Source organism: Heterocephalus glaber, unplaced genomic scaffold (assembly GCF_053883595.1).
Source record: "Heterocephalus glaber isolate CG9 unplaced genomic scaffold, H.glaber_assembly_v1.0 deba00001757, whole genome shotgun sequence".
Lineage (NCBI taxonomy): Eukaryota > Metazoa > Chordata > Mammalia > Rodentia > Bathyergidae > Heterocephalus > Heterocephalus glaber.
In genome coordinates, this window is record NW_028258454.1 from 485,388 (window position 1) to 497,568 (window position 12,181).

General features: G+C 40.3%; 1 protein-coding gene and 1 pseudogene across 1 annotated transcript in view; one reads left to right on the forward strand and one right to left on the reverse strand.

Annotated features, from left to right (window-relative positions):
- Thbs4 (thrombospondin 4) overlaps positions 1–12,181 on the reverse strand; it is a 47,700-nt gene that overhangs the window by 27,676 nt on the left and 7,843 nt on the right. The window lies entirely within an intron of this gene.
- LOC106008194 (E3 ubiquitin-protein ligase makorin-1 pseudogene) lies at positions 1,392–2,661 on the forward strand (annotated as a pseudogene).

Genomic DNA, 12,181 nt, shown 5'->3' on the forward strand with positions numbered 1-12,181 from the left:
CAAACTCTCATCTCTGGCTCTTCAATTTAACTGACAGATGTTTGGATTTATCCTACCTGCACTGAGGCTTGGAAGCCAAGGCCAGATGATAAGCAGGAAAAATGAAACTGCAGAGAAATTACTACAAGAATTAAAAGAGAGGAAGGACACAAAGCATGAGAAAAACTGAAAGTTTTTTTAATCTCATTGCCAAGGAGGTTGCTACTTTATGTGTCGGTAAATTTATATTCTATGGAGGTATCAGATTATTGAAACCAAAGACTACAATTGAAGATACTGGCTGAGATTTTGAAAGAGACTGAGCCAGAGCTTTCTTTCTACCAGCTGGTCCTGATCACCTGTCTCGGCTTTCAAGAGTTGAGCATGACTTTTCAACTACAAAAGACCTCTCAACTGGGAAAGAATGGATCCACAACCCCATTTGTGAATAAGCCAGGGAAAAGAATAAAGAAAACCTACACAACAGAATCCCACTTAGGCATTAGAGAGAAGGAAAGATTGTCATTTTTGACAATATGGATGAAATTGGAGGACATTATGGCATTTTTAGGACAACTTGGGAGGTTTGCCAAAAGTATCATCTTAATACCCTCAAGTCAAACTTTGTTTGGAAAGTATTTGCATTTCTCTGACACTTAGAAGCGTTAGGTGCCTCACAACCAAGTTCCTGAAGCACCATGGGCACAAATCAATCACAGGACGGATGATCCAACTGCAATAAAATCTGTCTTCCAGAGTGTTCTCAAATCCTCCAGGTAAAAATGATCAATTTTTGAACTCACAGTGAAGAGATCCCTATAAAGGTTAATTGATCCTGTCAACTTCAGCAAGTAACACTCGAGTATATTGGCTCAGCATAGTTCAGGGCCTGGAAGACCAACCTTAAGGAGGGTTATCAGGACCTGGATCACCCACCCTAGGGAGGGTTATCAGGGCCAGGAAGATCCACCCTAGGGAGGGTTAGCTGGGCATGAAAGATCCACCCTAGGGAGGGTTAGGGTTAGAACCATAGAAAAGGGAAGCCAAGAAAGAAGAATTGCTCTTGTCCTTCAGAGTAGCTCCAATCTTTGCTTTGACCTTGGACACTGCCTCTTGGCTTCTAGCAAAGACTTTTCAGTCTCCAGCAGGGACCCTTCAGCCTTCTAGTGGAGACTCTCCGCCCTTCTGATACCAACCCACAAAGGACCCTACTCTGAGCTCCAGGCCTTCGGATCCCCAGTGCTCAGACAGACCTTTTGTGTCCTTCAACACCAAACACCAAGAGCAGCCACAGCAGGAATTTTGACAGTGAAGCTGGAAAGCAGTTAAAGAGGAAAAAGAAAGTTGCTCCAGAGCTACGTAGAGAGAGGCAGAAGACCAGCAAGACTTGGGGAGCTTGCATATCTCCTGAGCACAGAAACAACAGCAGTGAGAACAGCATGTTCCCGAGTAGGCAAAAAAGGTGTTTCACACCTGGAGTTTGTAGGGAAGGAGATAACTGTTGGCACAGCAGGACCTCTGTGACACTCCCTCCAGGGTAGCCTGCCTGTATTTCCAGTGCGGGTACTGCGTTGTAAAGAGACCACTGCAGATATGAACACAACGGGCCACTGAAACGCGAAGAAGCCTCTGCTCCGGATCTAACTGCGAAACCACCCTTTGTGGTTGTCTGGAGCCCCTCTGTGGCCAGACCACTACGGGAGAAGTGGATCCGGGTGGGCTGAGTCCTTGGGCACCAACTTCCCAGCCTTAGGCCCAGGGTCCCTGGACTGGATGGAAGACATCGAGTTCGTGCCCAGGCAGCCCTACCACGGCCGCATTGCCTCCGCCCGCACAGAGGTACCTGTGCTGGGCTCAGTGCCCAAGGAGACCAAGAAGCAGCTCTGCCGCTACACCACCACAAGACGGTGCCGATACGGGGACAGCTGTGTTTACCTGCATGGCGACGCCTGCGACCTGTGTGAGCTGTGCCCCCTGCACCCCACGGATGCGGAATGGGGGGGCAGCACAGAAAATCTTGCCTGGAGGCCCTGGAGAAGGACGTGGAGCTGTCCTTTGCTGTGCAGAGCAGCAAGGACTTGGCCTGTGGCAGCTGCCTGGAGGTGGTATACCAGAAAGCCGACTCCAGGCAGCGCAGCTTCAGGATCCTTCCCAACTGCAACCACACTTACTGCCTCCAATGCATTCACCAGTGGAGGCGGACCAAGGACTTTGAGACCAAGGCCACACAGGCCTGCCCCCAGTGCCAGATCTCCTCTCACTTTGTTGTGCCCAGAGAGTACTGGATGGAGGACAGAGAAGAGAAGCAGAAGCTCATTCAGAAGTACAAGGAGGAACTGAGCAACAAGGCCTGCGTTTATTTTGCTCAGGGCCGCAGGAGCTGCCCATTTGGAGGGAACTGTTTGTTCAAGCATGCCTACCCTGAGGGCCGTGGAGAAGAGACAAGGGCCAGGGAGTGGGAGCATCTGGCATTTATAGGACCCAGTGGGGAAACTGCTTCTGGGAGCTCACCAAGGAAAGAGAGCAGCAGCCTCTATGAGGACGACGACCAAGAGGAGGTTGGCACCTTTAAGCTGGACAGGGTGGCTGCAGGTGGGAAGGACAACGAGACGATTGACTCTGAGGACTGGTGGCACTTGCCTGAACGATGAGCCCGAAGACTTTGAGGACTTAGCCCTGTAGCGGCTTGGCCTTTCCCGGTAACGGAATCGTCCCACTGAGCCTCACAGGGTAGCTGAGCCCCATGCAGTCGGGCAGCTCCTGGCTCTCCCTGGCAGGCCCCTCATCTCCAGGGACTGTGGGGAACACTCAGTGGGCCTGCCCTCTACCCTACTTCCCCAAGATGCTGTCGTTTTTCTCTGTTTCAAAAAGTTGCAAAAATAAATTTTGAAGTTAAAAATAAATAAATAAATAAATAAATACAAAATATCTCAATATTTTGCTAAATAAAAAAAGAAATTTTTGGTAAATAAAAATTTACAAGTCAGTGTAGTTTCCCTCAGAAAAAAGTGTGTGTACATATGTACAGATATGTGTGTATCAACATATATAGAAAATATGTGAACATTAATGTCACTGCTACATGCTTGGATGTGTATTTCTTCCTGCTTATCTTTCTTGTCTAATTTTTCAATATACAAAAATAATACAAAAAGTATATTACACATATATCCAGACTATTTGCATGATTGTAGCAAATAACTCAGACAATCTTTCCTCAAGTACCTTTTCTGTACAGTGTGAATGCCAACTTGGTGCTCCTGCATAGACTAGCTAGCCAAGAATACTGTTTATGTTGCAGTACCACCAAAGAAAATACATTACACTTATACTTTCTAGATCCTTTTTCCACCCCTTCTAATCCTGTCTTGATTCAACCTTGGTCTAGAAAGAGTCAGTTGGCACCAGGTTCCGTGACATAGACAGATACCTGGAAGAGTCAGAAAGGAGGTCTTCTCTTACATCTGTGTGGTCACCATCCAGTACTTCCTGAGAAAAAAGAACTGGTAAGGCCTGACAATACAGACTAGCTACAAGGACTTTCTATGATTATAGTATAATAATAGTAAGTTTCCTGACGTATCAGTAAGACTAAATCAATATAGTATGAAAAGAAAGAAGGTAATGGATGGAGGAAAGTAGACATGAGAAGGAATTTATATTTCTAACCTGAGATATAACAGATTTTTATCTTCTCATTTAATACTAAATGTTGAGAATTTATAATCTTAGATGCATGGCTGGAAATTAGATGTACCAATAGTAATCAAAAGAAAGACAGTTGAGTTCAGAAAAAAGCACTAATTCAATTCTTTTTCTGCAACTACTTTACTATTTAGAATAGTTTTACAAATACTTGCAATTTTTATAGACCAATAAAAATAACACTTCCCCACCAAACTGGAACTGGATCATACACACACATCCAATATCTCCTCATTCTAGTTACAGCCACTACTTCTATTCCCTATGAGAATAGTTTGTGAGGATGTATCCAGGTACTTAAAACAAATACTCTTTCTTCTGTTGTTTTAGTTCTTTTATTGGTACATTTTAGGTATACAATTCATTTACATTTATCATTGGGTGTTTGTACCTGTACATGATGTATCTTGGTTCTTATTTTTTTCCCCATTACCTGTGTACCTTTCACCCCCTGCACCCTTCCCTATTTACATAGATTTCATTTCCATTTTTTTTTCTTTTCTCATAGTTTTTTCTTTCCTTCTTTTCCTTTCCCCTTCCCCTCCCTTCACTCCTTCATCTTTGGACTTTTTTCCTATTTCAAATTATAAATTATTCATTTTAATCATTTTAACCCTTGTTTACACTATCAGTTTCTCACACTAGAGGAACTATTTAGTATTTACACGTGTGTCCTATTTATTTCACTTAAGAGTATGGCCTCAATATGCATCCGTTTAGCTATAAATGACACTAGTTTTTCATTCTTTATGGCTGAGTAGTACGCCATTTTATGAAAAAACCACATTTTCTTCATCCACTTTCCAGTTGATGGGCACTTGGTTCCAAGCTTTAGCTATTACAAAGTGTGCCGCTATGAACATGGGTGCACATATATCACTGTGGTATGATTCTTTTAATTCTTTTGGGAAGATACTCAGCAGAGGAATAGCTGGGTCAAATGGGACCTGTAGTCCTAGTTCTTTGAGGTATCTCCATACTGACTTGCACAGTGGTTGCACCAGTCTGCACTCCCACCAACAATGGTTCTAAGGGTTCCTTTCTCCCCACAACTCTGCCAGCATTTGTTATTTGTTGATTTCTTGATAGCAGCTATTCTTTGTGGGGTGAGGTGGAATCTCAGTGTTGTTTTCATCTGCATCTCTCGAATAACGAGTGATGTTGAACATTTTTTCATATGCTTATTTGCTGCTTTTACTTCTTTGTCTGAGAAATGTCTGTTCATTTCAGATGCCCATTTTTGAACTGGGTCTTTGAATTTGGGGGCTCTGATTTTTTTCAATTCTTTATATATTCTAGATAGTAGTGCTTTGTCTGGGGTACAGCTGCTAAAATTTTTTCCCCACATTGTAGGTTGTCTGTTAGCTCTGTTGGTAGTTTCTTTTCTAAGCAACAGAGACATGGCTGGGGGTCTCACAATCCCCAACTTGAAACTATACTACAAAGCTACTGTGATAAAATCAGCATGGTACTGGCAAAGAAACAGACCTGAGGATCAATGGAATAGATTAGAAGTTGCAGAAACAACTCCAGACATGCTCAGCCACCTCATCTTTGACAAAGGAGCCAACCACCCTCATTGGAGGAAAGATAGCCTATTTAATAAATGGTGTTGGAAAAACTGGATTTCAATCTGCCAAAGATTAAAACTAGACCCATACCTATCACCATGCACTAAACTAAGATTGAAGTGGATTAAAGATCTAAATATTAAGACAGAAACACTAAACTTGCTGGAAGATAAGTTAGGTAGAACTCTTGCAGATATTGGCATAGGAAAAAACTTCATGAACAAAACCTCAGCAGCATGGGAACTAGCAGGAAGAATCAACAACTGGGATCTCATCTTATTGAAAAGCTTCTGCACTGCAAAAGCAAATACTCTTGAGTTTACTCCCCAAGCCAAGATTCCTGAGCATTCACCCCTACCTGCTTTTAACAGGACCTTATGGGGCATATTGTCATGATTTATTTTCATAACCAAATGGCAGAGTGGAGCTTTATACCGAGTAGAGCACTTTGTATATAGCAGGTATATATTAAATGTTGTGAATATAAACTTTCAATGTCTAATTAAAGTGATTGTGTTTAGTTTTTTATATAGAAAACAAAAGAGTTTAGAGGGTGGCAATTCAACATCATATTCCAGGTACTAGTACTCTTGTTTCAGGGGATTCTGTGTTTCCTTGCTTTGCTTTCTATTGATCCTGTGACACTTGCAAGAAGGAAAAAAAGAAAAAGAAAGAAAGAAGATTTAGGCTAACTTCCACCTTCACAATGTCCATTAGAAAAAAAATTGTCAAATGCCTTGACATTTACCATTCTTCATACTGGATCCAATAGTTCTTATTTTTTATGGTTTCCATTTTTTATTTTTCTTTTTCATTGCAAGTTCCTTACTTCTGTGCCTCTATACTTAACTATATCCTCAGATATTCTCATAGCAGTAAGACTACCCCAGAGGACAGGCAGACATACTGAGTCTGGTAAGAGCTGAACGCTGGCTGGGGAGCAGCAGCCTGCTAGGGGGAGCTTCCCTGACCTTCTCCCAAGCAGCATCATGGGGAGAAGAAAAAGAACATATTTCCAAACTCTCCTAACCCCAATTTCCAGGTTCACTTGGTCCCTATTTTAACCTAACACACACATGCACAGAGAGAGCAAGCCACAGAGAAAATAATCCCATCATTCCACACCTCAGCAAGATGTGAGAATTCGGCCCCCTAACCCTGGAACCATCACACCTTCTGGCAATACCTCTACTCAGTCACTCTCTGCAGAGAAACTATCCCTAGGACAGTTCTGTTTCTCAGCTGCAGCACGTTCAGTTTGCTTTTTCCCTTACCAGTGGCTGAACAGGTCTGCCAGTGACTCTGGTGTGTATATCTTGCAGGGCTCATATACAGAACAGGGTCACCCTGGACCAAAGCAGAAAGCCATCAGCAGCAGGCACTCCTGTGGCAATACCATCTCTGCTCCCACTCTGTTCCACCTCTGAGCTGCTGTTAGGTTCCTGACTCACCTTCACACTGTAGGTCTCTCTTTGCACAGCTTTGGAGGACAGATTGAGCTTCTTCTAGGACTGTTCCAAACAAGTCCTTGCCTTCTCAAGTCAAGCACACAAGCAACCAAGTAAAATTTGATCACTCCCTAGTGGATTCTAAATAATTTCTAATCTCTTTACTTATCGCAGGACTGGCCCCAATCTTTCTGCCACCTTATTACCCTCCACACTGCCCAGTGTATTTATTACTAAATTTAGCATATACCATGGCAGCTGAGAGCAACAATACAGCTATTGCTATACAATACAACAATAATCCAGGGACAAATAAAATAGAATATTCATTCTAATTTTTGTTACCCAGAATTATATCTTTTTATTAAATGTGGAGGTAATTTCTATTGATGTATTAATATAAATCTTTTCCCTCTAAACTTAGTATCTTTGTGCACTTGACAATTTGGGGTACTGATTTTATGACACTATCCAAAAACTACATTTCCATGCCTGGAACCACATAGTACAGCTTGATTAAATATGAGCTCAGTAACTGCCAGGGAATGAAAAAGCAAACCAAATAATAATGATTTACAGTATTGCTATATCAGGAAAAATTTTTCAAAAGGTGCTTTTCGAAAACTGAACCTGATACTCAAAACCAGTATGGAATGTTGAATGTCAAAGTTACATAGCTGGGTGCCAGCTTTTGAAAAGATAGAAATGCTTGAGCAAAGAAGTGAAAAGTGACTGGCCTGCAGGTGGAAACTCTTGAAAGTAGTCTGGGGCTTTCTACTTTGTTTGGAAAATGGCTTTGCTCTTTGGCATTCTTAGATACACAATGAAAGCCATCACAGTCAACCTTTCTTCTTTGAAAATAACCGTAAGTTTAAAAAATGCCTAATGTGTTTTAGGATGAATATCCTTGTTTGCCTTTGTTTCGTTATCCTTATGCACTAGATGTTGGTAACTTTAGTACTTTAGAAATACATACAAAAGGTAAATCATCATATTGCTTTTTTTTTGAAAGTACACTGAGTGACTCCTAGCTGTGATATATGCAACCTGTTTCAAATGTTCTTATAGCAGTTTGAGGAAATGTAGAGTTAACACAACAGAGAGAGACAGAGACACAGAGAGACAAAGAGAGATAGACAGAGACAGAAACAGAAAGAAACTACCCAGTGAAAGAAAATCCAGCAGTTATATTACACATCGGCAGAGGGCTTTGTGTTTTGAAAAAATTGTGAGACACGTCATATATGTATGCAACTATCTGGTAGGTGACAAAGCTGCAAAATACAGAACCCAAAGGTCATGTTATAGGAGGAGCTGCAAAGCAATTTACTAAGTGTCCATGGAACTTTTCTAGCCTTAGTGGAAACTCAGAATATTAACATTATAAGTCATCTAGCTGAATCACAAATGTCTTCAATAAAAATTCAGCCTCTCCCCAGCACATTTGCAGTTATCTCATTACTTTAAAGAGAAACCCATTTCGCTTCTGGAATACCACTCCAATATTTTGCTAATACACAGTCAATATCTGTTTCCTCTGACTTTCACAAATGATTTCTAATTTTACTCCTTTGAGCTATAAACAGATTTAGTCTGATCTTTATTTCAAATGACTTTTCAAATACTTTGAGGTAACTTTCCTATGTTGTGTCTGACTCCTTTATTTTCCCAGTTGTTTTTCTTTTTTTTCTTTTTCTTTCTTTCCTTTTTTTTTTTTTTTTTTTGTCTTTGTTAGCTTTTCAGCTTGGACATAATTTTAACAATGGGATCCAGATGAGTACTGTTTTGGTGATTCTTCTCCAGGTAGTCTTTTGATTTCACAGGACTGTTGGTTCCCTGGGCTGCATATATGTATTAATAAAACCCAAATTTTAAGGAGCTTTTAAAAAACATGCATCACAGCATCTGTTCATTCATTCATCCAGTAAATACTTTTGAGCAGCCACTATGTATCTGACTCTGTGCTCAAAACTGATTGGCTCTTAATGCTGTTCACTAGAACTCTTGGGTTTGGTCTTCCGCATCTTGTACTATTGCAATTTATTTTTCACTTCTAGATAATGGACTCATGTTTATTCTAGTTAAATTTCATCTGACTGAATGCAGTCCACTGTATCATCCTTTAAATACTGAGGGCTTCATTCAATATGTTCAACTTAGTTTTCTAGCTTTCTGCCATTACAAATGTGATAAAATCTTCACTTAGGACACTAGGTGGAAAAGTTCAGTGAAAAGTCAGTTCTCTGGGATTCCTAAATGTTACTGACAACAGCTCCACTATCAATTTCTTTTCTGAGCATCCTAATATATAATTTACTAGGATCTAGACAACTAAACTCACTAGAAAGATTGTTTTCTCCTATCTTCTCATCTAGATTATTTTTTAACTATTCCTTGTCAAAAATCCACTAAATACTAAGATATAAGATAACATATCAACTCCTAGAAGTACTATTATCTCGCTCATTCCTTTTTTGTATTATTCAGAAAAGTACATGTGAGTTCATAAAATTATTTTCTGAAGTGGAGATACATTATGTTTACAGCTTCTTTTTGATTGACCTGCTTAGAAACTTTCAGTGAAAAAAAAGTTTAATGAGACTTATTCTTATGGTAGTAACCCCATTTTATCTTCAAAAAATCCCAGACTTCTTTTCCCAGGGGTAATCTTTATATACATGAATAATAATCCAAACCTCTAGTGGTTTATCCTAAAGCTCACAAGACTGTGGCTTTCACTGCCTATCTTTCCTCTTTTTATAAAAAGAGAAACATTTCCTTTCTCTGGTCAGTTCTCCATGATTCCTAAATGTTACTGATAGCAGCTCCACTATCAATTTCTTTCCTGAGCACCCCAGTATATAATTTATTTGGATCTGGACAACTAAACTTACTAGAACGATTATTTTCTCCTATCTTCTCATCTAGCTTGGTTTTTTTTTTCTTTTAACTATTCCTGACCATTTAAAGAACATTTCCTTTGATGGGCAAGGTAGACACAAAAGAGCTATAACTTACCTCAATCATCTGTTAATCTTGCCTTACATATTCTAGACAGGAAATTTATTCCTGCCTTATTCTTCCTTATTCAGAACATATCATAACTAAAAGAATCCCTTTTACTATCTTATGTGTAAATCACTAACTTTGGTTCAATTAGATTTTAGTTTCTCTGTGCTATTTATTATAGTTTGGTGTAAATTTTTAAATTCTTTCCATTTTCTGCCTATGACCATTTTCAAATTGAGCTCAGTCAAAGGGAGTTCACAGGAATATTTTTAAAATTAAAAGGGAAAATAAGTGTTGAGCCTTTAGCATAGTCTTGGCATACTATAAAGGCTCACTAAGTGCTGTTATTAATGTTTGAGGCCCCTCACTTTTCCCCCACTCTTTATTGAGTCCAAAATTTTACTTTCTACACCCTCCCATCTCTCTAGAGATGTTTCTCTTTTAGGTCTCATAAGCACTACTCTGAACCACTGGCCATCTCCTATCCTTAGGCTCAGGAATTTGACAAACCTCTATCACAAAAGCAAATTCTTGGGGTTCTTTCTTTCCACATCACCAAGTTGTTCTTGGGTGACAATCAAATGAACACTAGAGAAGCAGTTCTTCCCATTTCCTTTTTATGAAAGACAATGCTATCATTGAGATAAGCCTTTGTTTGGTTTTGGAAGACAGTAACTTAAATGGCAGACATCTGTCTGTCCATTTGCTTGTCTATCCACCTATCTAGCCATCCATCCTATTCTATTTAAGAACCAAAAATTTTCAGTGCACCTCATAACCTAAAGATTACTGGACCTTACATACTCATAATTCAGATTGTACCATCAACTTGTGAAGTAGCTTTTATCACCCCACTTTAGAGATGATAAATCAGGGCTGAGAGAGATTCAGGATATACTAATGGTGGCCAAATAAGATTTTTAGTTGCAACTTAGTACCAGAATACTAACTGGCAAGATTTCTCCATGCTAGATACTAGGAGAGTGTCAACCATATCCAGCAAGGAGGCTCCTGTAGAATGATTACTTTTATCAATATTTTACCACTTGCATTACTAATTATTTGACACATCATTTATGTCAAAACACCACCTGTATACTTTTATATCCTTATCTAAAATGTCTTCAACATCCACTCATTAAAATTTTTTGAGCACTTCCCACATACCAGATACTGTAATTTCAGAATTTCCATAGTGGTGTATGTATTCTCTAACAAATGAGTCTACTCTTCTTAGCCGCTGTGTATTCTATCCAACCTGCTCATGAACCACTTCTATGCTCAAGGCACTGTGTTTTACTGCTGCACTACAGCCACAGTACCACAGAAGACCCAAGTCCCTGCCTCAGTGGAGCTCACAACCTACTAGAGTGAAAAAATGGAAGTAATTCAAGTTCAAGGTCAACTAAGATTAGTGCCTTCCTTAAGAGATAAAAAGCCATACAAGGACAACTAGGAGAAGGTGCTTGAGATGGGTTTGAGTGGTATCTGGAGAGGGTGCAAGGCATGTGCTGGGGAGAGTAGAGGGCAGGAGAAGAAAAGATGGAGAAGGGAAGATGGCATGAGGGGACCCATGGAACAATAGCTCGTCCTTCCAGCTGAAGTAGACTGCATAGAGAGCCAGACTGAGTGACAAATTGGAAAGACTGGCTGGAGGTCCTGAGGTGGAAATCCTGAATGCCCAGCTGAGGCATTTCTACCATATTCAATTTGGAATGGGAAGGCACTCAAGGTCTTTGGGTCAGGAGTAACTTGACCCAAATTATGTTTTATGAGTAGTAATGAGGTGCCCATGGGCGCGATGACTTAGGGAGAGAGAGTAGAAGGAGAAAGCTCAGTGGCAAACTCATTCCTTGGCTTCTTCATTAGCTACATTTTAGTTTGTTCCTGGAGCTCACGTGGGCCCAGACAGCCTAATCCTGCTCCTTGATACCATCTGTGCAGTCACACTCCTTCCTCTCCCAAGTCATGGATTCATAAAAGACCAGTACAGAGAAAGAGGTGTTTTATTTTTCATTCAGGTGTTTTAAGTCAGTAGAGATACATTTGGATTTCTTCTGATGCCTTTCCTGTTTTCCATCCAAATTAACACAGCCTCACCCAGCTGAATAATCTGTGGAGCTCACCATCAAGGGACACAATAATCCACCCCATGAAGTATGTCACCATGGCCACTACTGAATGCCTCTCTGGGGAGTCAAAACCACACATCACCTCTTTTCCATGGACCCGAGAGACCCCTAACTTCTCTTTATTGTTGCAAACACAAGAGACTACTGCTCTTTCCTAGAACTTTCATGTATGCCAGTGATGGTAAAGATTTGTTCTTTTCCCATTGTTCCAGAAACAACTTCTTTATGCACATTCTTTAATTCTCCTGGCTTTGATACTATACAAATTCCTCTCTGTTTTCTGATTTCTGGATTTTTCCATTGATGAGCCACACCCCCACCACCCATTTTCTATGAA